The sequence below is a fragment of the Tursiops truncatus genome, chromosome 9 (genome assembly GCF_011762595.2).
Source record: "Tursiops truncatus isolate mTurTru1 chromosome 9, mTurTru1.mat.Y, whole genome shotgun sequence".
Classification (NCBI taxonomy): Eukaryota; Metazoa; Chordata; class Mammalia; order Artiodactyla; family Delphinidae; genus Tursiops; species Tursiops truncatus.
Genome location: NC_047042.1, coordinates 13235461 through 13258434, shown reverse-complemented (window position 1 = coordinate 13258434; position 22974 = coordinate 13235461). Strand labels below are relative to the sequence as shown.

Genomic DNA, 22974 nt, shown 5'->3' with positions numbered 1-22974 from the left:
AGTGATTGTTAAAAGATAAACTGATAAACTAAGGCACATTACACCTTTGAAGAGTTTATCTGAGCAAACATCAGTTTGAATCGGGCAGTACCGAACCAAAAGCTGTTAGAAGCACTCCACCTACAGGAGCTAGTAGAAAGGCTTTTATAGGAGGAGACTTGGAAAGAAAGCGAAGAAATTATTTGATTGGCTATAGCTTGAGCAGTTGCTTTTGGGGGGCAAAACTAGCTGACTGTTTGTTTTTGTGTTTTTTTGTTTTTTTGCTTTTTGGCACGTGGCACGTGGGATCTTAGCTCCCTGACCAGGGATCAAACCCACACCCCCTGCATTGGAAGCGTGGAGTCTCAACCACTGGATTGCCAGGGAAGTCCTGACCGTTTGTTCTTAAATTTTATTTTCTGGGATTTGAGTGGCTAGGTTTTGGTTTACTTAGATAGGCTACCAAGGCATTTGAGTCACCTTAGTCCATATATACATTAGGGTCCACCCTTGGTGTTGTACATTCTATGGGTTTGGACAAATGTGTAATGACATGCATCCATCATTATAGTATCATACAGAGTATTTTCACTGCCCTAAAAACCCTCTGTGCTCCCACGTAGTCAACCTCTCCCTTCTCACTAACAATCATTGATCTTTTTATTGTCTCCACAGTTTTGCCTTTTCCAGAATGTCTTATAGTTGGAATCATATAGTACGTAGCCTTCTCAGATTGGTTTATTTCACTTAGTCATATGCACTTAAGTTTCCTCCATTTCTTTTCATGGCTTCATACCTCATTTCCTTTCAGTGCTGAATAACATTCCATTGTCTGATGTACTGCACTGTACCTATCCACTCATCTACTGAAGATTCCAGAATTTTTCATCTCCCAAAAAGGAAGCTCTGAACGCATCAAACACTTACTCCACATTCCCTGGTCTCCCCAACCCCTGGCAACTACTGATCTACTTTTAGTCTCTGTGCATTTGCCTATTCTGGATATTTCATGCAAATGAAATCTCATTAATTCTTTGTACCTTCCTTACTATAGTCTTTTTTTTCCCACATCTTTATTGGAGTATAATTGCTTTACAATGGTGTGTTAGTTTCTGCTTTATAACAAAGTGAATCAGTTATACATATACATATGTTCCCATATATCTTCCCTCTTGCATCTCCCTCCCTCCCACCCTCCCTATCCCACCCCTCTAGCTGGTCACAAAGCACTGAGCTGATCTCCCTGTGCTATGCGGCTGCTTCCCACTAGCTATCTACCTTACGTTTGGTGGTGTATATATGTCCATGCCTCTCTCTCACTTCGTCACAGCTTACCCTTCCCCTGCCCTATATCCTCAAGTCCATTCTCTAGTAGGTCTGTGTCTTTATTCCTGTCTTACCCCTAGGTTCTTCATGACCTTTTTTTTTTTCTTAGATTCCATATATGTGTGTTAGCATATGGTATTTGTTTTTCTCTTTCTGACTTACTTCACTCTGTATGACAGACTCTAGGTCCATCCACCTCACTACAAATAACTCAATTTCGTTTCTTTTTATGGCTGAGTAATATTCCATTGTATATATGTGCCACATCTTCTTTATCCATTCATCTGTTGATGGCCACTTAGGTTGCTTCCATGTCCTGGTTATTGTAAATAGAGCTGCAATGAATATTTTGGTACATGACTCTTTTTGAATTATGGTTTTCTCAGGGTATATGCCCAGTAGTGGGATTGCTGGGTCGTATGGTAGTTCTATTTTTAGTTTTTTAAGGAACCTCCATACTGTTCTCCATAGTGGCTGTACCAATTTACATTCCCACCAACAGTGCAAGAGGGTTCTCTTTTCTCCACACCCTCTCCAGCATTTATTGTTTCTAGATTTTTTGATGATGGCCATTCTGACTGGTGTGAGATGATATCTCATTGTAGTTTTGATTTGCATTTCTCTAATGATTAATGATGTTGAGCATTCTTTCATGTGTTTGTTGGCAGTCTGTATATCTTCTTTGGAGAAATGTCTATTTAGGTCTTCTGCCCATTTTTGGATTGGGTTGTTTGTTTTTTTGTTATTGAGCTTATACAGTCTTTCTTTCATTTGTTCTTCATTTCCAACCTCTCCTTTGCCCTAGGTCCCCCAGGCTCCCCTGCTGCACGACAATGTGTTATCTTTCCTTGGAATATTTGCACTTTAAACCCATGTGAATATGGCAAGTATAAGGCAAAAAGATATTTTTAATCATATTTCTGGGCCTCATTGTGACCCTGGAGATCCAATGGTTAGGACTGGGTGCTTTCACTGCTGAGGCCCTGGGTTCAATCCCTGGTCAGGGAACTAAGATCCCGCAAACCCCTTGGCATGGCCAAAAAAAAAAAAAAGAGGCCTAATACTTGGAACAAATAGAGCCAGGGAACCTGGGTCAGCCTCAGAGTCACCTGGAAAGTTTCATGAAATGCAGATTCTAACTGCCCACCGGGGAAGTCTCATCCAGGGTGTCTTCGGTATGGTTTCGACAATGTCTTTTTGTTCATGCACACTTGTGAGCACTCTGGGGAGGGGCTATAAGTACAGTAAAGTCAAACCCTGGGGCACAGCATTTAGGGAAGCACTTGCCCTGCACCCCTTGCATCACCCAGTCAGGGCCCTGCACTGGGGCCTTCTAAAAATGTGTGGAGGAAAATGGGTCTTTCCAGGGAGCTGGAACCAGTGACCAGGGTCAGAAAAACCCAGGTTATACCTATAAGGTCTCCTGACATGGCAACTCGTTGAGTTTTCACTGTTATCTTTTAAAAACTCATATCTTTAAAGGTCACAGGCATAAGGCAATATTTCCACCTAAATCTCAGACCTAGAGATGTCTAAGAACTAATTAGAGTTAATGACATTGACTTTTCTCAAATGGATGATTTTTAACATGCTGTATTAGTTTCCTAGTGTTGCTGTAACAAGGCACCATAAATGAGGTAGCTTAGAGTAACTATTCTCACCCCGTTCTGGAGGCCAGAAGTCTGAAATCAAGGTGTTGGCAGGACCATGCTCCCTCTGAAACCTGTAGGGGAGAATCTCTCCTTGCTTCTTCTAGCTTCCAGGGGTTGCTGGCCATCCTTGGGTTTCCTCAGCTTGAAGTTCCATTACTCCAGTCTCTGCCCCCACGGTCTCAATGACCTTCTTCTCTCTGTGTCTGTGTCTCTGTCTCCCTCTCGTTATAAGATGGCCTATCCCAATCCAACGTGTCCTCATCTTAACTTGATTGCATCTGCAAAGATCCTATTTCCAAACAAGGTCACATTCATAGGTCATGGATAGACATGAATTGGAGGGGAGGAGGGGGACCCACTTCAACCCCGTCCTGTGCTTGCTTCGGCAGCACATATACTAAAATCGGAATGGTCCAGAGAAGATTGGCATGGCCCCTGCACAAGGATGACATGCAAATTCGTGAAGGGTTCCATGTTTTTCAAATATCATATATCACATATATGGAATCTAAAATATGACACAGATGAACTTTCCTACGAAACAGAAACAGACTCACAGACATAGAGAACAGACTTGTGGTTGCCAACGGGGAGGGGGCATAGGGGAGGGAAGGATTGGGAGTTTGGAATTAGCAGATGCAAACTATTATATATGGAATGGATAAACAACAAGGTCCTACTGTATAGCACAAGGAACTATATTCAATCTCCTGTGATAAACCATAATGGAAAAGAATATGAAAAAGAATATATATATACATGTATATATGTAAATAACTGAATCACTTTGCTGTACAGCAGAAATTAACACATTATAAATCAACTATACTTCAATAAAAAAAAAATTTTGGAGGGGGCTATACCACGCAGCTTGCGGGATCTTAGTTCCATGACCAGGGATTGAACCTAGACCACGACAGTGATAGCGCCAAGCCCTAACCACTGGACCATCAGGGAACTCCCGAATAAATTTTTAAAAAAATTGTTCACCTCTTGGTTTTTCATTTGATTTGGATTCATTCTCTTCACCTACCTCCAAATAAGCCGGGGTCTTTTATAAGGATTTTAATGGATGTTGCCAATCATCTAGCACCAATTTAAAAGATGAGAAGATACTATTCTCCACAGGTGAACTAACCCATCAGATTATCAATGTGCTCTGCTCCCTTACAGAAATGCACATTTATAGGGGAGCAGCCTTTAGGGTTTCACCATCTGTATCCACTTGTATGTTTCCAAATGTAGGAGACGGTATACCTACAAAGGAATTTCTATTTCTAGGAAGGTTGGGAAAAAATAAATAAAACTCCTACTGTTTACTTGAATCTAGAAAGGAATGAAAGCTCTCTTTCTAAGTTAGCGAAGGAATGAGATAGTGACAGGCAGACCTAAAAGGCGAATTTTTATTTTAAGCGAAACAATGAGGAATCATCGCTGTTTCTCAGTCTTAAGGATCACCAGGTTCACCTCAGTTTATAGTCAATTGAAACCCAGGGAAGCTAAGTGATTTCCCAAGGTCACACAGTGCATCAATCACCTAAAAAATACTTACTGAGCCTCTGCTACATGGAAATTTCTATGCTGGGTAGCATAGGAGCCAGAACAGAACACTTGACTCCAGATTCCTAGTCTCTTAAAATTGCTGGTGCCTCAATACCAATCAAGGGAGTGGCACCAAACCACCAGCAGCTACTGCATTCTTTATCTCCATGTACTTTTTTTTAAAAAGCCAGTATCATTTAAGAATGTTCTTGATCAAGCAGTAAGAAGTCATTAATTTTATCAAATCTTGATCCTTGCATACACATCTTAATATCTTGTGTACGACATAAACAGGCATAAAGCGCTTTTGTTGCATCCTGAAGTTGTCCACGAAAAGCCCTTGACTTGCAAACTGAACGAGTTGCATTTTTCATGAAATACCATTTATACGTCAAAGAACACCTGCCCAAACTAGAGTTATTCACATCTGAGTATTTGGTAGGCATTTCCTCGAAACTGAATAAAGTGGAGACAACTGACAGCGTTTGTTGCCCATGATAAAATTTGAGCCTTCAAGTGACAAGTGAAATTTTGGAAAACTTGTGCCTACCACCATGAGCTTGACAGGTTCCCAACATTGTAAGACTTTTCTAATAAGATCTATAGTCATATTCCAAAGGTAATTTTTTCTATATTACATAATGAAGTGTGTTAACTTTTATAAGACTTGCATAACTCAGTTAATCAATATTTCCCAAATTATCAATCCATGATGTTAAAAAACCAAGCATGGGTAAAATATCTATTCAAAGTGCAAGATGAAAAAGAAAAAAAAGTGCAAAAGATGGATCTTAATGTAGCCGAGTAGGAAAAGTTCATTGATATGGTTTTAGATTACACATTGCAACTTAGGAAACCATAACTTGTCAAGCATTGGGGGTAGTATCATGCAATAGTCACAATTATCTAATAATCATCTAAAAACAAAATTTTCTTCCCCTTGCTAACTACATAATGGTGAGGATGAATTTTCTTCAAACACTTTAACCAGAACAACACCTTGCAAAGAAGGTGAGAATCAAACTGTCTTCTATTAGGCGAGGCCTTAATAAAACATTTTTAATGTAAAAAAACCACATTCTTCTCACTAAATGCTTCCCTATTTTGAAGAAGATCATTATTTTTTATTTTTAAAAATGTGTTGGGACTTCTCTGGTGGCGCAGTGGTTAAGAATCCGCCTGCCAATGCAGGGGACACAGGTTCGAGCCCTGGTCCGGAAAGATCCCACATGCCGTGGAGCAACTAAGCCCGTGCGCCACAACTACTGAAGCCCACGTGCCTAGAGCCCGTGCTCCACAACAAGAGAAGTCACCGCAATGAGAAGCCTGTGCACTGCAACAAAGAGTAGCCCTGCTTGCCACAACTAGAGAAAGCCCGTGTGCAGCAACGAAGACCCAATGCAGCCAAAAATAAATTATTATTTTTTTTTTTTGCGGTGCGCAGGCCTCTCACTGCTGTGGCCTCTCCCGTTGCGGAGCACAGGCTCCAGACGCGCAGGCTCAGTGGCCGTGGCCCGCGGGCCCAGCCGCTCTGTGGCACGCGGGATCCCCTCGAACCGGGGCACGAACCTGTGTCCCCTGCATCGGTAGGCGGACTCTCAACCACTGCGCCACCAGGGAAGCCCTATTATTGTTTTAAAGTGTTATTGTTTTACCTAACATGAAATGGGTTTATTATTGGTATTGCTCTGGTCATCCCATGGAAGTATATGGATCTCACAAGCAAAATTTGACTCCGGTTTTGAGACTGACACACCACACACACTAAGAGGGTATGAAGAATGCTATTACTCACATAATCAGGCTTCCTGGGAAGAGCAGGGCAGGCTCCAAAGAAGGTCCAAAAACAGCTGAAGAAAGCAGGGAGAGGCGACTGGAGTCTTCTGGTGGTTAGGGGTGGGGCTGGAGTGAGGGCTCCCTCACGCGGACCAGATCGTGCGTGGGCTGAACTTTTCCTTGGCACAAAGGCAGGCAGCTCCTTGAGCTTTGTAACTGGCTTCAGCTGTGGGGCGAGAGGGCCAGGTTAGGCACAGAGGCTGGAAGGTGTCAACACTCAAATAGCAACAACGGGGTCAGACTCCTTATTAAAATTCACCCTTGATATTGGACTGATGACTGAAATGTGGCCATGTTTCATTCAAATGAATTTGAACTTGTAAGAAACAAACCATTATGGTGTTCTATGAAGCCTGTAGGCTGGTTAGGGAGGTGAAAGTTCTGTTGAATGCCTTAAGAGCCCAGTGTTCTGTATTTTGCAAAGTGAAATGTGTGCATTGGTCGCTATCAATAATATTTAGAACTGCAGAGGAGATAAGAAGGGTCTTGGTGAGCCCTCGTATTGTGGCTTTCGTAGGTGCAGAGATATGTGTGACCTTGGGTTTATATTTTGGGTATCTGTGAAGCAAGAGATTCCTAGAGTTTTTGAACCGTAAGGATGCAACCTTGGATAAGGAATTGTTGCTGCCACTTGGCTGGACCAGATGGATGACGATTGGCAATGAACAACCCACGCATCTGTAAACATGCGCAGCTGAAGCAGATTGTTGGCTAGGGATCAGGGCTAAGATGACTGCCTGAAGTCCAGCTAATTGTGCTGACACTGTGTCCTGTCCTCAGTTAGGGATGACCCCATAAAGGGATAAAAAGCAGCAGCTCTCCAGAGAGCTCCATCATGTATAGTGATGGCAATGATGTCTGTAAACCATTCAAACTCCCATTGCTATTCACTGTATCGACCCCAAGCCTCCCCAAGTAGCCATGAGGTCTGGAGAGGGGTGACCTCTTCCAGCATGGTAGCATCTGGCAAAGGTTGTGAGACAAATGACCCAGGGCTACTTGAAAGAGGGCCTCAATGACATTCTCCAGGCCTTAAACATCAATTATCAAAACTTTCAACTGAGGTTGATGACATGTGTAACAGAGGCTTGGGCGGACTCAGCAGATGCAGCATAAAGCAGCCAACTCAGGGTGTAAGCTCCCTAGCAGGCAGCAACACAGCTCAAAGAGCACACTGACCAGCCAGCAGGCAGCAGCTCAGAATGCATGCCTGCCAGCAGGCAACAGAACCAGTTAGCGAATCAAAGCAGGAGAAGAAAGACCCTTGGTAGTGGTCACCACCTAGATACTCAACGGTTGGGTTCACTCTGCCTCCTTGGGGTGATCACAACATTTATTTACACAGAAATAAATAAATAAACAAATCAATCATTAATTTTAAAATAAAATTTTGAATTCTCAGTTTTAATTTCTAATACATTAAATGTCAGTAGAAATATCCCACATAAACAACTTTTTGACCCCCTCTCTATATTTTAAGGGTGTGAAGAGACCCTGAGACCAAACAGTGTGAGACCCATTGGCATATCTATTTGTAAAACTGAAGCAAAAGTCTCACAAGACGGCAGTTACTCATCTATCATGTGATACACCCGGTTTTCTTCTCTATTCTTTTCTATTTCATCCTATAACAAATGCTGTTCATGCCCACAAGTGGTTCACTAGCTACAGCTTGAAAACACACAAGTAAGGCATGAGGATAGTATAATGTCTTTGTGGGGCACTTTTTACTTAAATTAAACTTGGTTATTGCTGGAGAAGGAAGTATCTAAAGTCACATTGCCCCTGAGGATCAGGTTCTCACTTCTAAACAGAGTTGAATAGACCGTGAAGTTAATGAAGCTTGGCTTTACGTCTCCTCATGCGCACAGGCCCCTTCTAGGGTCCTGTACCTATTTTTTATGGGTAATTTGGCATTCCTATTTTTTTTAAAGCTGGCCACCCAATCTGTATAAGCTTCAGGCCTCACCAAACCTAGATCCATGCCTGCTTCTAAACCATTTTTCCCCCAGTATATAAGCTGGATTGTTTTAAAATAAATACTTTGCTTTCCTAACTAAAAACAATGGTAGCAATTAGAAACACAGTTGCTGTTTGCATCAGGTCCCTTTAGAGAAACCCACATGAGTTACTTATTTCAAGGAAAAGGGGGTTGATTCTAAGGATACATGTGCACTGGGACTTGAGAACCGTCCAGAACAAGTCTGTCCCTTTTTCCCTTAGCAGCCCCATGGACTCTCTGCTTCTTTCTTGTGAATCTGTCCTCCTCTCTTTACAACCGGGCTCCTTCAGACCCTCAACTCCACGGTCCACAGTGAGCCCTTACTTAGTTCTCATCCTCCATTGACCCAGCCTGCCTCGGTTTACTCCCTTGATTTACAAATTACCAACCCCTGGACGAGCAATCTGATTGGCTCAGCTCAGGGGTCCAAGTCTGGCCATGCCATAGGCTGCTGGGGAGCCTGAGATAGGCCATCCTTGGACCAAGTGCCCAGTAAACCACAGCGGGGGGTGTGGGCACAGGGCCAGGTGATACAAGCCTTAGCCAGTTAGGCCACAGAATCTGTAGACAGGGCCTTATCCCTTAGAAGGGCTGGTCAGCAGACAGAAGTTATTCTGATCATTCAAGCTTTGAGTTTTTGCTCTATATTCTTAATTAGATTTTAGTTCAACTTTAACTTGAATGTTTTTGCAGTGTTGCTTCCAAATGTATGTGTATGTGTGTGTTTGTGTTTACCTCACTTTTCACTGTTTAATTTTGGAGTACAAAGGAGAATTTTTATTTTTAGTATTTTCTATTTTTAAAAACATGTTTCTTTCAGAGCATACTGATGTTCCAATTGTATTCCTCCCGGATTTTTTGCTAATCATTGGAAAGTTGATGCAGGTGAATTATTTCAAAGAAGTATGTGCTACTCAGTTTCACCTAGATGTCACTCTAAAAAGGTGGTTAAGACAAAAGAATCAATAGTATGTGTAAATAGGAGTTTCATTACTCTATTCTTAGCTGCTGGAGAATTTAATTTGTGAGAAAGACACACAAACTCACTGTGAGAGTCAGCTCCAAAAGGTCTCCAATTTCCTTTGTCTCTCTTCAGTGACACCCTAGGATTCCCTGAGTGTGTTGTGGGCTGCGTGCCATTCCATGTTATTGCTTTGTTTGTTGCTGATGGCAAAACGTGTCTGTGACTTTTTTTTAAAATCTGGAAGCAGAAGTACCACATGAAGCATGTTTACAAATTTTAAGCCCTTCTGGATAGTTGCAGGAAAGAAGGCAGGAGAGGAAGAGAGTTCATGCACAAGAAAACCTACCATGGGCTTGGCACTATTCTCAGGTACTACCCTTTCTGAAGGTCAGCTCAGTAGAAGACTGCTAGACCCCATCCTTCCTCTGTAGCAGACACCCCTGTAGGGCTGTGGTTTTCCAAGTGGGGTCCTAGGACCAGCAGCGTCAGCACCACCTGGGAACTTACCAGGAAAGCACATCTTCAGGCTCAGCCCTAGACCTACGTAATCAGAACCCCTGGGGGTGGGATCTGACACTTGGTTTTAACGAGCTCCCCCAGGTTTCTGATGCAGGCTGGAATCTGAGAACCGCCATTTACAGCAGCGGCCCCCAACAGTTCTGGCACTGGTTTCTTGGAAGACAATTTTTCCACCGACAGCTGGTTCAGGAGGTAATGCGAGCGATGGGGAGTGATGGGCAGAGGCAGATGAAGCTTCACTTACTCGTTCACCACTCACCTCCTGCTGTGCGGCCCGGCTCCTAACATGGAAGTACTACTGTGGACCAGTACCAGTCCACGGCCCCGGGGGTTGGGGACCCCTGACTTACAGGTTTCCATGTCAAGATATAAGGATATGCAACACAAACAAACAGTACTTGGAGTAGGATCACAAGGGCCTATAACTCACAGGTTACTTTGCTACTTTCCTCACTGAGTCCAAGCTCACACTTCTCTCGGCACAATAGGCCAATAAATTGAGAGACGAGGTGTTGGGGCAGGAATAGCAACTTTATTAGGAAAGCCAGCGGACAGAGAAGATGGTGGACTTGTGTCCCAAAGAACCATCTTGTCCAAGTTAGAATTCAGGCTTCTTTTATACTCAGAGGGGAGGGAATAAAGTCAAACATTTCCTGCTTCCCAGACAGCCTCCAGAAGGGATATGTTAATTTCTTCCTTCCTGCAATCATTCATAGGTTTGCATGGTCAGGATGTTTCCTGTAGCTAAACAAAGGTATTTCAGCTTAATGCTCATTACCTGGGAGGCAGGGGTTCCAGAGATGGGTCATTATGTGTAATTTAAGCTTATAGGCAACATCCCTTTGGTGATTAACTTGTAATAGAATACAAAGGTTCTTCCCCGTTACACTTTCAGGCCTTTATTTAGGTTACTCCTCTAACTAGAACACTTTCTCTCTCCATGTCCAGGCCCATCTGTTGGAACCTTGTTTGTTTTTCAAAGCCAAACCAGTTCAAAAGCTACTTCCTCTAAGAAAATTTTCCAGATTCATTCACTCCTCTGAAATGTGGTGTCTGTCTTCTATGGGGAGTTCAAAATAGAACAAGTTGTGGTCAGGAAGAAAAGTTAGAAGCTGACACATTTCCTTTGCTTTCTATCAGCAAGTCATACTGCTGCTCCCACCTCAGGGTCTAACTGTTCCCTCTCCTGGAATGTGTGTACTTGAGCTCAAGAATCAGAGATCAGAGGTCAACAAACATAGCCCACATTCTATATTTGTACAGCCTCTGAGCTAAGAATGTTTTTTACATTTTAAAAGGGTTAGAAAAAATCAAAAGAAAAATAATGTTTTGTGACGCATGAAAAGTACAGGAAATGCAAATTTCACTGCCCATAGATAAGGGATTGGTGGGACAACAGCCTCACCCGTTCATTTATATGGTCTATGGCTGCTTTCTTGCCCCAAGGGCAAAGTTGAAATAGTTGCAACAGAAACTGTATGGCCTGCAAAGCCAAAAACCATGTCTGGCCCCTTACAGAAAAAGTTTGCCAACTCCTGCTCTAGGTAACCTCATGTTTCATGCTTTCACTTTATTTAAGTCTCTGCTCAGATCTCACCTTATCAGAGAGGTCTTCCTGGACCACCCTACCTAAATGAAACAGATGCCTCCCGACCTGTTCTGCATCCTTAAGATGCTTTGTTTTTCTTTGTAGCCCTTATCTTTTGTAGATGTTAGGTATTTTTAAATTATGGGTCTCTCCTCATCAGAATCCAGCTTCATGAGATCAGAGTCTTTATTTTGGTTCATTACTACATGCCCAGAATGCTCTTAATTAACATTTAAATGAATGAATAAATATTCTCTAATAAGAATTCCTCCTAAGACATTTCCTGGTAGCTAAATTATTTTACTTTTATATTTGGAGGGACATGGGGTCATGTGTAACTAAGTGTAGTCTCTAGACTAAGTGATAGGAACAGAGGAAACTGGAGATACTGTTTGCCTTAAAAATAATGAACATACACTTTAGAATTTTTTTTTAATTAGAAGAACTGGAGGCAAAGCTTTCAGACATGGAGGCCATTTATCAAAACAACTCCTCTAGTTTGTAATAAGAACGTCCAGAGTTGCTGACTGGAATTCTAGAAATTAATTTTGACCACTTGTTTTTTTAAAGAGGTTTTAGAGACTACTTTGTCCCATTCTGTTTCTATTTCAAAATTCTTCCACATTTTAATCCAATTTTACAGATGTAGAATGTTGGCAAAAAAAATGGGTTTCAAGACATAATTGCTGTTTGCTTTAGGGTAAGGAATTTTCTGGAGAAGTAGCCAGCATCACTCAAGAGCCTCAAGTGATCTTCCCATGCCCTCCCAATTAGAAGTCAGAACAGTGTTTGTAAAGGAATAACTCATCTGCCTTTTCCTCCTTTTGTAAAGGCGTGGTGTCTTCTGTCGTTTTCTGGGGTTGTTTTGTTTTGTTTTGTTTTTATTTTTGGCTGCATTGGGTTTTCACTGCTGCGCGGGCTTTTCTCTAGTTGCCGCGAGCGGGGGCTACTCTTTGTTGTGGTGCGCAGGCTTCTCAGTGTAGTGGTTTCTCTTGTTGCAGAGCACAGGCTCTAGGCACACGGGCTCAGTAGTTGTGGCTCGTGGGCTCTAGAGCGCAGGCTCAGTAGTTGTGGCGCACGGGCTCAGTTGCTCCGCGGCATGCGGGATCTTCCCGGACCAGGGCTCGAACCCGTGTCCCCTGCATTGGCAGGCGGATTGTTAACCACGGTGCCACCAGGGAAGCCCCTGTAGTTTGTCTTTTAAACAGATTGCCTCATGTTTACCTTGTGCTGGATGAAGACAGCATGTTCACTAGGAATATGCCCTCTTCCCTTCCCCACTCAAATAAATAGAAGTATAGGAAAACAAACAAAAAACAAATAAATAGATAGAAGTATCCACATGAAAGGACAGGTTTTATCATTACATTAGGGAAATTTATACAAATGACTTCTGTCTGGAAAATCTGAATTGTGAGATTACAAACTTAGGGTGGTTCTCTCACGAAGACTGTCACTGTCACTTTGGGGAGAATTATGACTTTTGTATTAAATTCTGAAAGTTTTTTCTTGGATATCATAGTCTAACTCCCAGAAAGTATAAGCAACTTGGCTGTGGTCACACAGCTAGATTAGGACCCGGATGTCCTGCCTCCATCTCTGAGGGCTCTTTCCTCTTCCCTGCATCCTTCAATGCTTTCCAAAAACACTTTCCTGCATTTTCCTCCTTTAAACCTACATGACGATGCAGGCAGGGTTTCCTTTGTTTATTATTAGTCTAGTTGTTGATTAAAAATGGAGAGAGACATTTCAATGCAATTCTTTTTTTTTTAAAGGCATTTCTGGTCTCTGCTTAGTGGAATGTGAAAAGTTTACTACAGAAAATAAAAAGGAGTACATTCCTATATCAAGGAATAGTAGGACTTTTTGAGGTTCAGTGACTAGGGGAATAAAATGTGTGTGCTTGAAAGTACACTAAACAATTAGGTTCAGAAAATACTTTTCCAAATACTCTTTGCATCTAAAACAAGAAATCAGGTTGTCCTGGTACAGACACATGTGACAGAGCTAACGTTACTGGGCTTCAAGAAACTGCCCACGAGGACTTCCCTGGTGGCGCAGTGGTTAAGAATCCACCTGCTAATGCAGGGGACACAGGTTCGAGCCCTGGTTCAGGAAGATCCCACATGCCACAGAGCAACTAAGCCCGTGCGCCACAACTACTGAGCCTGAGGTCTAGAGCCCATGAGCCACAACTACTGAAGCCTGTGCGCCTACAGCCCGTGCTCCACAACAAGAGAAGCCACCGCAATGAGAGAAGCCCACACACCACAACAAAGAGTAGCCCCGGCTGGCCACAACTAGAGAAAGCCTGCATGCAGCAACAAAGACCCAATGCAGCCAAAAAAATATAACTAAATGGATAAATCAATTTAAAAAAAGAAACTGCCCAGAGACAGGACTGAGAGCACGGAAACAAGACTGAAGATCTGTTGTGACAGCAACTGACCATTCAGAAGCTTTATAATCCGAAGAAAAATGAGCTTGAGAAGAAACATGGGATAGCAACCTATCACCCTACACGGTGAGCCCTCCGATTTCTATGAAAGATGAAAATTCTGTCATTTGAAAAGGCAGGAAAAAATAAACATTCTAGAAAAAAAAAGAAGAAAAAAAACCAAAAAAATAAACATTCTAACAATGAAACTTCTTAAGATTTTCTTTTTGTGAGAAACTGAGAGGAAAGTAGCACCTAAGTTATTTTAAAAAGATCACGATTTCAGAAGTCCTGTGGCTTGGAACAAAAAAACCCTGGGTTTAAGTTTTTGCTTGAGTTAACACTTTGTAAAATGGTTTCAAGTACATACTTTTATTTTTTTAAGACATACTTTTCAAAAGTAGGATGAATATGTATTGGGCTGCACCCCGCATGCCTGCAAGGCCTGCACTTGCCCAGCGTTAAGACTGAAGGAAGAGGGACTTCCCTGGTAGTTCAGTGGTTAGAACCCCACACTTCCACTGCTGGGGGCCCGGGTTTAATCCCTGGTCGGGGAACTAAGATCCAGCAAGCCACGCCATAGTGTCCAAAAAAAAAAGACCAAAGAAAGAGTCCCAAGTCAGCAACAGAGACGCCAATGGTTTAATGGATGGGGAGCTTACACGTCTGAAGCACGGTCCTGGAGTGACACCCCTCTGTGTACCCAGTGGGCAGGACTCAGCGGCAGGCTTTACTCCCTGGGGAAGGGGAGATTCCCAGTTATAGGGGAATTGACATCAGACGGGCTCACTGGTTACCAGGGAAACCAGCAGAGAGGCACGCCCCTCACGGCCCCTTCGATAAGAACAATCACCAGCTGGAGCCGGGGCAAGGAGGAAGGTCAGTTATGTGAGTAGGTGTAGGTGAAGCAGGCCCTGGTCAGGCGGGGCGTGTACAGAGAGCAAGAGGACAGCCCTCTTGAGTGGCCTGACCACACGATATGCCGTTTCCTGCTGCTACCTAGAGGTGTTGTGATTAATTAAATTGAAAAACAAAATAAAATTAAACAGAGGCAGTACCTAGATCAAAATATCTCTGTGCTATGAACAAAAGAGACATTAAAATATTGACTGCATGAAAATGAAAAATGAGGTTGGAGTCTACCTGTGCTCTAGTTTTGATATATCTGTTTTTCTTTTGCCAGGCTCAGGAGACATTTGTTGTTTCGGTGCGTATGTGTAGGTTGGATATCTGTTAAGGGGAGAGTGTATTGGATAGTTGTTGTTGCTGTCGTTTTTACCCAGCTCTACTCTGTAGTAATTGTTCCCTGATTTTGCTTTGGGGAACCACCCCTTACTCCACACTCTGAGCCCACATGCTTCAGGTGAACCTGAATCCACTCTGGCTCCTGGAAAGAAGTATGTGACCCAGGGTAAGCTGATCAGCAAGCCTATGTCTCCTGACAACAGTAATTGGTTCAGAGAAGAACACGTGAATCAAATCAGACCAATCAGGGCATAAAAGATTCAGTTCCAAGAAATTGAGTTTATTGGTGGGTGACCTGGACCTATTTTTTCTCATTGGATGTGAATAAGAAAAGAGCTACTCCTATAGCTCCGGGGGAGAATAGAGCTACTCCTTGCATTCCGGGGGGGAATGCAACTCCTTGCATTCCGGGGTGGAATGCAAAATGTTACAACCTTACGGAGGAGAATTCAGCAATATCTAAAGAGACTGACAATAGAAGGCAACTCAAAACCTGCGATATTTTTCCCCCTATAAAAGGTGTTATTGGAACAATTAGTGAAATCTGAGTTATTATATCAAGTTTAATATCTTGTTTTTTATCACTGTGTTTTCGTAACTATACTGTGGTTGATAGTTTTGTTTTTAGATACTACACACTGACGTATTGAGAGATAGTCATCACATCTGCAACTCATTGCCCATGGTTCCAAAAAATTACATTATACACGTACACACGCAGATAGTATATGTATAAAGTAAGAGACAAGAAAAAGAATGATAAAACGAATGGGGTAAAAAGTTAACTAGGGAACCTGGTTAAGGGGTGTGGTATAATGAGAAATACATTTGGTCTTTGTCATAGTTCCTGGCTCTGAGCTCCTAAAACCCTTGCCATTCCCTGAGTGATAGGAGGGTCTGATCATTCATAAGGAGCCCCTCTCATGTACACCCGAGTTTATGCTAATGAGGTGACTTAGGGTGGGCCCCAAGATAACCTCTGGATGGAGCTGGTCGCCAGAAAGGCAAAGTGATTAGAAGGCTGGAAATTTCAGCCATACTCACCAACCTCTGGGAACATGGCGGGGGATGGAGATTAAGCTCTATAAAAACTCCTGAACAAGATTTGATCAGCTTCCTAGTTGGTGAAAGCTTCCACACACTGGGAGGTGGTGCACCCCAGTTCCACAGGGACAGAAACTCCTCTCCTCAGGACCCTTCCAGACCTTGCCCTATATACCTCTTCATCTGGCTGTAAATTTGTATCCTTTATAATAAACTGGTCAATGGAAATAAATATTTCTCTGAGCTCTGTGAGTCACTCTAGCAAGGTAATTGAACTTGAGGAAGGGGTTGTGAGAACCTCCAATTTATAGCCAGTTGGTCAGGAGCACAGGTGACAACCTGGAGTTTCTACTGGCATCTGAAAAGGCGAGGGTGGGGAGGAAGGGGGCGCAGTCTTATAGGACCGAGCCCTTAACCTGTGGGATCCGGCGGTATCTCCAGGCAGTGTCAGAACTGAGTTAAATTATAGGACACCCAGCTGGTGTTGCAGAATTGCTTAACGTGTGGAAAAAACTACCACACACTTGGTGTCAGAGGTGGAGTGTGTGAGTGGAAGAGTGAAGGACACACAAAGCAAGTGAGTTTTCCTTTACAGACGGGCACACAGAAATCCTTTATGCTATTCTCGTAACGCTTCTATAAATCTGTAATTATGTCAAAATAAAGTTTACTTGAGGAAGAGCGGGAGAGGGAGGAGGAAAAAGAAGAAGGTGGCTGTTGGCATCCATTTAAAAGCACACTGGGAAAGGCGGTCTCAGAATGGAACAGACCCAGAAGAAGCAGAGCAAGAAGTGGATCGGGGTGACTTTATGGGAACCCTGTGTTAAGATTTAAATGAGTGAATCTGCTCTACCTCTGTCCTTTTCAGCTTGCATGAGTCAAATGATTCCTTTTCACAAGACTTGCTTGTGAAATATATAATTCACCAGATTCCAGAAGTTACTACATTTCTTTTTCTTTCTTTAATTCTTTTTTTTTCAGTTGTTTGTTTTCATTCCTATATGAACACTGAAACTACACACCAGAGTTCTAAGAAGCTACACACTTTGCTGAAAAAAGTAAGAAGAAAAGGAGGACAAGGACAAAAATTACTTACTGAAACACAACCATCAAGAATTACATGGACAGGACTTCCCTGGTTGTCCAGTGGTTAAAACTCTGCGCTTCCACTGCAGGGGGCACAGGTTCAATCCCTGGTGGCCCTGGTTGGGGAAGTTCCACATGCCATGCAGTGCAGCTGAAAAAAAAGAAAAGAATTATATGGACAACTCAACAACAAAAAACAACCTGATTTAAAAATGAAGAAAGGACTTGAATAGGTATTTATCCAAAAAAGACATACAAGTGGCCAACAGGTATATGAAAAGATGCTCAACATCACTAATGATTAGTGAAATGCACACAAAACCACAATGAGGTATCACCTCACACCTATTAGGATGGCTACTATTAAAACGACAACAACAACAGAAAATAACAAGTGCTGGTGAGCATGTGGAGAAATTGGAATTCTTGTGCACTGGTGGTGAGAATGTAAAATGGTGCAGCCACTGTGGAAAATAGTATGGCAGTTCCTCAAAAAATTAAACATAGAATTACCGTATGATCCAGTATATACCCAAAATAAATGAACCAGCATCTCAAAGAGATATTTATACATTCATGGTCACAGAAGTAGTATTTGCAATAGCCAAAAGATGAAAGTAATCCAAGTGTCCATCGATGGATGAATGGAAAAAGAAAATGTGGTATATACATACAATGAAATATTATTCAGCCTTAAAAAGGAAGGAAATTCTGGGGCTTCCCTGGTGGCGGTTAAGAATCCGCCTGCCAATGCAGGGGACACGGGTTCGAGCCCTGGTCCAGGAAGATGCCACATGCCGCAGAGCAACTAAGCCCGTTCGCCACAAGTACTGAGCCTGCACTCTAGAGCCCGTGTACTACAACTGCTGAAGCCTAGAGCCCGTGCTCCGCAACAAGAGAAGTCACCGCAATGAGAAGCCCTCACACCGCAATGAAGAGCAGCCCCCGCTCACTGCAACTAGAGGAAGCCCGCGCACAGCAACGAAGACCCAACACAGCCCAAAATAAGTAACTAAATACATAAAAATTAAGAAAAAAAATAGAGGAAATTCTGACACCTGCTACAACATGGATGAACCTTGAGGACATTATGCTGAGTGAAATAAACCCATCACAAAAGGACAAACACTGTGTGATTCCACTTACATGAGGTTCCTAGAGGGGTCTAATTCACAGAAAGTGAAATACAGAAAGTTAAATGGTGGGTGCCAGGACCTGGAGGGGAGGGGAGAATGGGGAGTTAGTGTTTAATAGGTACAGGTTTCAGTTTTGCATGATGAAAAGTGTTCTAAGGATGGATGGTAGTAATGGTAGCACAACAAAGTCAGTAAACTTTTTTTAAAATAAATTTATTTACCTATTTTTGGCGGAGTTGGGTCTTCCTTGCTGTGTGTGGGCTTTCTCTAGTTGCGGCAAGTGGGGGCTACTCTTTGTTGTGGTGCGTGGGCTTCTCATTGTAGTAGGCTTCTCTTGTTGCAGAGCATGGGCTCTAGGCACGCAGGCTTCAGTAGTTGTGGCACACGGGCTCAGTAGTTGTGGCTCGCAGGCTCCAGAGCACAGGCTCAGTAGTTGTGGTGCACGGGCTTAGTTGCTCCACGGCAGGTGGGACCTTCCCAGACCAGGGATTGAACCCATCTCCCCTGCATTGGCAGGCGGATTCTTAACCACTGCGCCACCAGGGAAGTCCCAAAGTCAGTAAACTTAATGACACTGAACTGTATATCTAAAAATGGTTAAGGTGGTAAACGTCATATCATGTGTATTTTACCATTAAAAAAAAATACTTACAAGGACAAAGAACTTGCTGCCAGACAGACTGAACAACTTACATAGTTTAGCCAGAGAACAGCTCGAGTAAAAAAATAGATCACCCAAAGGAAGTAAATATTTATAAATCCTGAGGAAAAATAAAATTTATTGTAAAACTCTGAGGTAAATTTATGTAGAAAATGTAGCAGAGGGCTTCCCTGGTGGCGCAGTGGTTGAGAGTCCGCCTGCTGATGCAGGGGATGTGGGTTCGTGCCCCGGTCCGGGAAGATCCCACATGCCGCGGAGCGGCTGGGCCCGTGAGCCATGGCCGCTGGGCCTGCGCATCCGGAGCCTGTGCTCCGCAGCGGGAGAGCCCACGACGGTGAGATGCCCACACAAAAACAACAAACAAACAAACAAACAAAAACAGAAAATGTAGCAGAAAATCAGGAAAACAAAATATTGTGGTGGGGAGCGGAGGGAAAGCATAAATTAGGAGTTTGTGATTAACATATACACACTACTATTTATAAAATAAACAACAAGGACCTACTGTACAGCACAGGGAACTATACTCAGTATTTTGTAATAACCTGTAAGGGAAAAGAATCTGAAACGGAATATATATATATATCTGAATCAGCTGTACACCTGAAACTAACACAGCACTGTAAATCAACTATACTTCAATAAAAACAAAAACAAAACAAAACAAAAAAAAGTATTACTAAATATGCATCACTAGACATGGGCCCTCTCTGCTATTCTAGAAATTCGGAGAAAGATTACCTTCCCCTGACATACTCTTGCAACCTTCTCACTGATGCCTTAAATTTCAGTCTTGGAGGTTTATAACTTTGGCTTAAAGCCTTTCCCTCTGGCCTAAGCATGATCCTAAGTTCAGAACTACAGTACAAAAGCCTAATCAACATTTTCCACCAGTTCTTCAAACCAACATATTCAAAAGTATTACCTTATTCTCCTCAGAATTCACTCCTTCAGACCTTACCAGTTCTGCCGGTCGCTCCCCTATTCCCTCCAAATCCCACAGTAATTTTCCCTCCTCCACCTCCCTTGCCCTAACAGGCACTTGGCAGTCTGGTGCTGGCATGTCCCTTCCCTGCCATTTCCATCTCTTCTGCTCATCCCCATGGTCACTCTCCTTTGTCTCATCATTCCTAGATTGCTGTAACAGAATCCAAATGCACTCAGCCTCTGCCTGTCCCATAGTAGGAAGACTAAACACAGCCTACAGCAGCAGGAAAGCAGGACAGAAGGAAGAAAGGAAGAGAGGGAGGAAAACAATATTGGAAAATTTTCAGTAACTTGAAAATAAAATCAAAGGATGCATCATGGAAAAATATAAAATCTACCTTGCTTAACAAATTCCATTCCTCAAACACAATCCTTATACACATATATTTCACACTTTTCCCCCAAATTTTCAAAAGATAGTCATGGATACTTCCTAGTAGTCTAGTCAGACGCTAGTCTATGAATCACTGTAATTAAAGAAAGCCTGTAAGAATCAATCTGAATGTAGTAACATAATGTACTGAACCTGAGATATTTTTTATCAAAAAATGTTCTCCAAGAATTACCAGGCTTTTAGAGGCCAGGGTGTCTTAAGAGGTTATAATACAAAGATTATTGTTTAATAATAATTTTACAGGTTCTGATTTAAATGTGCTCTCTGGATCACTGGATCCTTAGGTCAAACTTGAGGGAAAGGGAGTCTCAGCTCAGTATAAGAAAGACATCAACAACAAGAGTGTCAGGAGTCCCCTGGTGGCCTAGCGGTTAGGATTCTGGGCTTTCACTGCCGTGATCCAGGTTCAATCCCTGGTCAGGGAACTGAGATCCTGCAAGCCGCGTGGTGTGGCCAAAAAATAAAATAAAATACCAAAAAAGAACCCCAAAACCCCAAACAACAACAATAGTGTCTACAACAGAATGGGCAGAATCAGAGGAAAGTAAGCTGGGGGGGTGGGGGTGGGGGTTGAGTATTTGTTAGGAAATTGTAGGACCGACTTAAACATGCATTAGTGGAGAAAAGTAAAGGAACTCCTTGATCAATGGTTTCTCAAACTAGTCAGTCATCAGAAACACTTGAAGAGCATGTTATAGTTCAGATTCCTTGGCCTCACTCATAGAAATTCTAATTTGGCAGGTTTGAGATGGAGCCCTGGCACATATATTTTTACAGAAATCCTCAGAAGACTCTGGATCCACTACCCTATGTTGGTTTCTCAAACTGGAGAAACCATGATCTACCCCAAGTATGTCCATAGATTGCATCCCTCATCCTGGGATCCACACACCTCATTTTAAGAAATATTGCACCTAATCACCCTGCATTTGTGATGTTATTTTGGCAGAATTATTTTATTCAGTTATAGAGCTAAACCTGTATGTTTTCCAGCCTAACACTCTTAGCTTTATTCTGTACAGCTGTATATATAGCTGGCCAAGCTGTGTGGCATGTGGGATCTCAGGTCTGCGACCAGATATTGAACCTGTGCCCCCTGCAGTGGAAGCATAGAGCCTTAACCACTGGACTGCCAGGGAAGTCCCAACACAGCTGTATTCTTAATAGTGAACATATTCACAATATTTGTAACCCAAGCTCATAGTTGGAGAAACCAGTTTGAGAAACATTGTATTAGAAATTTTCTAAAGACCCTGAGATTTAACAATGCGGTAACTGGAGTTTCTGATTTGGGCTCAATTAATTCCTAAAGAAAGTTCTTAGGGGAAAAAAAAAAAATGAGGACTGTGCGTGGGAGTACAGGTGGGGGGCAGGGAAGGGAGCAGGTAGCATATTAGTCCTTGAGGACAGAATCTGTGGCCTTTAAAAGCCCTTTCAGGGGCTTCCCTGGTGGCGCAGTGGTTGAGAGTCCACCTGCCGATGCAGGGGACACAGGTTCGTGCCCCGGTCCGGGAAGATCCCACATGCCGCGGAGCGGCTGCGCCCGTGAGCCATGGCCGCTGAGCCTGCGCGTCCGAAGCTTGTGCTCCGCAACGGAAGAGGCCACAACAGTGAGAGGCCCGCGTACCGCAAAAAAAAAAAAAAAAAAAAAAGCCCTTTCACCAGGGCCTGGAGCAGGGTCTGGCATAATAGGCAGTCAACAGATACTTAGGAAGGAAGGAAGAAAGGAAGGAAGGGAGGGAGGGAGGGAGGGAGGGAGGGAGATTATGTTTGTCATAACCAGATCATTTGCCTGTATTTGTGGCTTAGCAAGCCATATAAAAAAAACCTACAAAAAGTCATTTTTGAGATAATCAAGGACATTTGAATAGGGTTTGAGTATTGCATGTTATTAATTTATTGAAAATCTTATTAATATTAGTTTTTTTTTTAGATGCTACTAATTTACTATGACTTTCGCTAGGTGCAATCATGGCACAGTGATTTATTAGCGATGTAAAAGGTCCTTTCCAGTGAGAGATGTATACTGAAGAATTTATGAGTGAAATTTCAGGATGTCTCAAGCAATAGATGAAACAAAATTCACAAATCGTTGCTAATTGCTAAAGATGAGTGGTTTGTATTCAGGGGTTTGTTACAGCACACATTGTGCTAGTCTTTCTATGTCCCTGTATGTAACAAAAGGTAAACAGCCTCTTTCCTGAGAGAAACCGGTCTTCTTGTGCTAAGGCATGCGTATGTAATGAATTAACTTTGCTCCTACGTAACCAGATCAAAGCATTTCTGCGTGGTCCCTGTGGTTCCTCCTCAACGACTGAGAACATTTTAGAGAGAAGTAAAACCCGTAATCCAGAGGGAGTGCCCCGTTAGGAAACAGGAAGGCACAGTCAGGGCTTACCTAATCTTTCTTTGCCTCAGCTCATGCACATGTGAAATGGGGATAATAATACCCACCTTATAAGTGGTTGAGATGAACTGCCTGCCCTTCTTGTTGTCCTGGTCAATTCATTGTGCACTGTCTGAACATGGTGGCTTCTGCCCAAGGCCAAAACAGGGGATGAGGGAAGAGGAAGCAT

The 22974-nt window shown here is 42.8% G+C and overlaps 1 long non-coding RNA gene and 1 other non-coding gene across 3 annotated transcripts in view; one reads left to right on the top strand and one right to left on the bottom strand.

Moving 5' to 3' along the window:
* LOC109550774 (uncharacterized) overlaps positions 1 to 22974 on the bottom strand; it is a 55811-nt gene that overhangs the window by 7908 nt on the left and 24929 nt on the right. For both annotated transcript variants that reach the window (XR_012333866.1, XR_012333867.1), the window contains 2 exons: positions 17231 to 17371; positions 6295 to 6501 (listed from right to left, as the gene is read on the bottom strand). This is a non-coding gene — a long non-coding RNA (uncharacterized lncRNA). The remainder of the gene's footprint in view (positions 1 to 6294; positions 6502 to 17230; positions 17372 to 22974) is intronic.
* LOC117313696 (U6 spliceosomal RNA) lies at positions 3331 to 3437 on the top strand. The gene has a single exon (XR_004528280.1). It is a non-coding gene; the product is annotated as a U6 spliceosomal RNA (small nuclear RNA).